Raw genomic sequence first — 6,030 nt, forward strand, 5'->3', positions numbered from 1 at the left:
CCCTCCAATGTCCTAATAGAGCCTGTCCCTTCCCTCCCCTTGATATTATTTCTTGACTTGGGCCCCAAGCAACTGGCACTAACCATTGTTTCAATTTCCCACAGTGTCCCAGAGCAGCCTCCCCCAGCCATGGCTGATGAGAATTGTAGTTCAAAACATCTGAAGGGCACACAGTTGGGGAAGGGGGCCCTTGGGTGATGCCATGCTGGAGGTGGCCCACCAGAGGATACTTTGCTGAGAGCACTCTCAAACATGTAGCTCTACTACCCATAAAAAACTGGCATTGCTCTGTCACAAAGTCATTCCTTCTGTGCCTGAGCCCCCATCTCACTCTTCTGCTTAGAAAAACCTGCAATGAAATTCAAATCAGATGCGTGATTCAGCGCAGCCCGACTATATTCACCTCAGAAAGAGTTCCAAATAGCTAATGACGAGGCTGACAGGACACGCAGCAGCTCCAGCCCATAATGAGCTTTTTTTGTGCATGTCCTTTTTTCATGGCATTACTCTTTATTGACCTTCCTCTTCTCACTGAGCTGTTTTATTGTATCTGTAAATGGTAGGGAACAATTAGATAAGAGTCGGCGGTACAAATGGAAATTGCTGGCAGAGGGACAGAAAGGAAATATCTCCTGTCTGCTAATCAGGTCCCTGGCATAACCATTGGCTTGCTGTCTGCGACTTCTGTTTAAAAGCTGAAAGAAGGACTCATCCTTCAATAGGCCTCAAACAGATCACGTTTTAAGACCAATGCTGATAACACTGGAGGTATACCAGTAGTAGTATTAATTTCCACGAAGAGTGTTTCACATTTTGAAGAAGCAGCGGAGTCGGTCATTGGCTCAGAGTCAAATTCATGGAGAATTAGACTGTTAAAAGCTACCAACCATGATGGTTGTGTTCTCCTTTGTCACTGTCAGAGACAATATGTCTCTGAAGGCCAGTTGTTGGGAATCACAAGTAGGGAGAATGCAGTTGTAGGCAGGTTCTGCTTGCAGACTTGTGCTTGGTCACTGTGAGATCAGGATGCTGAAGAAGATGGCCTCTGGCCTGATTATGCAGGGCTCTGCTTATGGTTTTAGTCATGACTGAATACTAAGAATAGTCCTTTTGGATTTGAGGAGCGAGAGTTTTGGTGATGACCACACAACTGCTTAAATCAAGTGAACAAAGCTAAAGCAAGACTAGGATTGCTGGTAGGCCATATTTGGCAATTGACTGAAATGAGGGAGTCTGAGGCTATATGTATGTGAAGTTGCAGGCCTAGGAAATCGCTATCAAAAGGGCTTTTCCTGGGCAAGAGGTAGACATGAAATGGGATTGCAAAATGCACTGCACGCAGTAGAGGAGAGGAGGCTACAGTGCATATACAGAAACATTGACACCCTGATCTAAATTTCACTTTTCATGGTCCAGACAACGTCATATTTGTTTCATTTATCTGTGGCGACTCAAAATGCACACTATTGACATTTATAATACAGATTTTTAGCCCTTACCATATATTTGGTCCAGCTTTAATGTGTAGCTCTACCCTTGCAGGAGTCTATCTGCATGAACATAAGGGTGCTGCACACACAAATAGGGGCTAATTCTGGGTCCGGTTCCTGTTTGGATAATCTCATTCAAAGGTTTTTTAAAAAAATTAAATCAGGTGTGTAGTAATAATTCTCAGGAACCATATATAAATATATATATATATTCTGGTCCTCCTTAAAAGCAGAAATATTTTAAACAAAGATTCTAATGAACATTACTAACAGTATGATGGAAACCAGAACTTTTCTGGACCTTACGCTACTGTAGATCAAAGAAAGGCTTTTCCATCACAAGATGTTAAGAAATCTGTCACCCACCCACGTTCAGAAAATAATGAGTTGCCATTAAAAGCATTGGAGTTCTTTTAAAAAATTTTCTTTAAAAAAATATAATGTTACAATAGAACATTCTTGCTTTTCATGGGCTCTACTGGTAGATCTCTGAATGATTTTCTGTAGATCTGGAATATTTCTGACTCCTGATTTTTTAACATGAGCAGCACAACAATCTATCCTCACCAAAATTAGGCTTCTGAAGTGAAGAAAGCTAACTAGGAGTGGAATTTTGTGGGATAGGATTGCGGCCTCAGTTCAGTTCTGATACTGAATAAAATGCCTAGGTTCAGAATATTTCCGGATGCTCCGTGTTCTTTAATACTAATTATGTGTCTTTTGTACCTGCCTCTTGTTGTGGATATCAGTGTGCTAGTAAAAAAAAACCACAACCCAAAGTCGATCTATCAAGTAAACAGGAGCCCTCCCTCCCCTGGTCTACACTGCCAGCCCAGTCACAATATGGAAGGATTGTGCTTGTGCATGTGGGAAGCTAACCATCTTCCATCCTCCTCTACAAATATTGTCAAGACTCTTCAGTCCTTCATTAAAAAATTCCTTCCTCACCAACATTTTTCTTTAAAAATTAGCCAAAGTTTCAATCTACTAATGGCAGTGTTTTTTGGGGGGAAATCTATGACATTTTATGTGTGCTGTAGAGTTATCTAATGTAGTTATTTTATCCAAAACATAAATCCCATTTCAGAAGGAAAGACTGTGCTTTTCTGACTAATTTTTGAGGGCTTAAGGCAGCCTTTCTCAGCCTTGGGTTCCCAGATGTTGATGGACTACAACTCCTATCATTCATAGCCAGCAGGGGCAGCAATCAGGAATGATGAGAGTGGTAGTCCAACTGCATCTGAGCACCCAAGGGTGAGAAAGACTGGCTTAAGGCAATGCTGTCCCATCCTTGGCCTTGAATACTTAGAGAATCTTGTCTGTATCTTTCAATGAAAGTAGAGAGTCAAATTAACTGCATTATTTCTATAGCACCACAACGTACATGGCACTTTGCAGAAAAACATGAGCAGAAACAAAAACAAAAAACACTCAGTCGTTCACAATCTAAATTTCTACAGGAGGAGGAAAAGGAAAGGAGTAACAGGGTAAAAATATGTGTCAATAGTTTCTGGTACTTAGGGTTAGTGTCAGTGGGGTGTCAGTATCAGATGGTGGCCAAGGACTTCAAGGAAGAGATTTTGAAAACAGGCTTGACGGACAGGAGAGGTGGCATTAATGGGTGGCCATGACAGATGGCCATAGACTCCCAATTGTTGATTACCATTTTCAAATGTTCATGTGTGAGAATAGGAGGGGGTTAATATCATTACTCTCACAGTTTGGCATAGATCTCTCATGCAGAAGCATGTGCACACTCGCACAGCATGTATCCAGGAAAACATCACTTAGAACAGCAGATCACAGCCATTCACTGCAACATAAAACACGAATTTTGATGCGAACGCCACACTTTGTGCTTAATAATTGAAGGTGTCCAGCCCTCCTCGCTTAAATAAGTTCTCCCTGTTGCTCTGGCCTATTACAGCACTGTCTGTCCTCCAGACAGAATCAATTTTGCTCAGGGCATATTCCCCTCAAGCTATACTTTCAAAGCACTCTGCGGACACCGTCAGCAGTAACTCAGGCACAGCTCAGAGGCTCACAATTTCAAACTACGGTAATCACTTGGCTTCAGCGAATTGATTTTGTAGCTGTTCCCCTTTGCAGGCAGCTCTACCCTTTTTGTTAAACAACAGCAAGTATTCTGACTGAGTAGCTCCTGAAGAACTGAGAAAGGTGTGGGGGGGAATTACCTGCCAGTTTCAAAAGAAACTAAGGGGAAAGAGAGCGATGCAGTAGACATACTCAGATAACGCCAGGCAGGGTGAGTCTGTAATTCTGTGTCACAGAACCTGCCTTTACCACAACTGACTTGCCCCATATCTGGATTTGTGGCAAGCATCTCCAGATGAATCAGGAACTTTCTGGCCCTCCAGGTGTTGCTGAACTACAACTCCCATTAGCTCTGACCATTGGCCATGATTGCTGGGGCTGGTGGGAGTTGTAGTTCAGCAACAGCTGGAGGGCCAATGGCTCCCCACACCTGTGTTAAATCCCATATTTCCTAAACATAAATGACTTGCCTTCCATCCCAATCCGTATCCTTTTCCTGTTTCTCCTTTATGCAGCACTTAGCTGTGGTTCCTGCAATGCAAAGAGTCGGACTAGATGACTCTAAAATTCTGCAATTCTACTTACACGAAAAAGTGTGGGGCTGGGAGTACTGGGGCCTGGAAGGCATCTTAGTAACAGCACAAGCCTGTACATATCTGCTCAGATATAAGTTCCGTTGAGATCAGTGAGCCTTCCTCCAAGGTAGGCAGATGCAGGATTGCAGTCTTAGTGAACCTTTTTCCGCGTCATCTACCTTGCTGCAACAGCGAGAATGAACCAGTGGAGGCTGCTCCACTAGGGTGAATGGAATACTGCCCAAGCAATCGCAGCCTGGCTTTGGTCATTCCCCACCTATCTGTCTTTGTCCAGTCACGTTCCTCCTTCGCAGTCTTCATATCATCCTTGCATTAATTCAGGAGGTAGATGGGGAGAAAACTAGAATGAGTTGGCTCTGCCTGTGACTGGCTCTGTCTCTGTCTCCTGTTGGCTTCTCTGCCTTCTACCCTATCAATCCTAATAGACACTGGCCACAATTAGGCATCCAAGCACTGTATTGCATGATGTGCTCTACCAGTCCTGTTACTCCTAAACCAATCACATGCTTGCTTAGGGCATGTTTACATTGCACCATTCATCTGGTTTCATTGTCATGGCCTCCCCCTCCAAAAAAATATGTAATCTGTGGGCACTGTTTTGTTAAGGCGCTGAGAATATTGTTCGAAATCTCCTGATCCCTTTATAAAGCACCAGCACTCAGGGCTTCTTGAGTACAGAAGCTTGCTTTGAAATTGGTTTAAATTGCATGAAGTGAGGCCATGCAAGGCAGCCTGCCTTTGCTAAGGAAGAAGGCAGATCCAAGAGGCAATGCAGTTTCATGGATTACAATCCCATCCACTTGCAGCCTCTTGGTGATCTGTCCATAAACTAATGATATTAAGCTACTTCGTTTGTTTATTGTACTACCCATCTGACTGGGTTGCCACAGTCACACTGGGCATATTCAGTTGAGTTACAGTCCAGGGCTGGCTCCACTATTAGGCAGAGTGAGGCAGATGTTAAAGGGCATGGAGTAGATACTGCTTTGAAAATCACGTGGCTTGCCTCGCACCTCCCAAGCTAGCATGCCTCCAGCAAAATATAGAAACACAATAAAACATTAACAGGGCTGCCTATGTATAGAACTGCAACCTTAATCCATCTTTGTTTCAGAAGAGCTGTGAAATGAGACAGATAGGGCCAACTTGTGCAGTGTCTCCAGTAGGGCTCTCATCCGGGTACAGATAAGGTCCTTGTCTGTTTGCTTTGAGCAATGTCAGTGCTTTTTTTCCAACAGGAACTCACCGGAACTCAGTTCCAGTACCTCTCAGGTGGGTACTATTGCCATTCTAAGAGAACAAAGGAGGCATTCATGGTTAGTTCTGGCACCTCTTTTTCTAAAAAAAATAGCACTGAGCAATGCTACAGAGTGGTGACTGGGGCAACCCAGTCAGATGGGCAGCATTAGAAATATATTATTATTATTATTATTATTATTATTATTATTACCCACTGAATTAAATGAGGTTCAATTTGGAACAGGCACCCCCAGAAGGCTTGTTACTTGATTTATTGCTTGATTTAGGGGTTAACTTTTTACTTCGTGTTCATACCATACCTATTCAGTTATGGCATACTCCAGGCTATAGGCAAACTCAGCCCTCCAGATGTTTTGGGACTACAACTCCCATCATCACTAGCTAACAGCACCAGTGGTCAGGGATGATGGGAATTGTAGTCTCAAAACTCTGGAGGGCCGAGTTTGCCTATGCCTGGCATACTCAAAAGCTTTCAGGAGGAATTTACAGGGTTGAGAAACTCTCGCAGCTGACTGGAAACAACTTTGATACCAAAAGGTAGGACAGTTCCAGTCAGCCCATCAAAAAAACCCAGCAACGTAGGTCACAATCTATAGTGGCATTGCATGAGTAAAACAAACTTCTGCTCA

Source organism: Podarcis filfolensis, assembly GCF_964270895.1.
Source record: "Podarcis filfolensis genome assembly, chromosome: 2".
NCBI lineage: Eukaryota > Metazoa > Chordata > Lepidosauria > Squamata > Lacertidae > Podarcis > Podarcis filfolensis.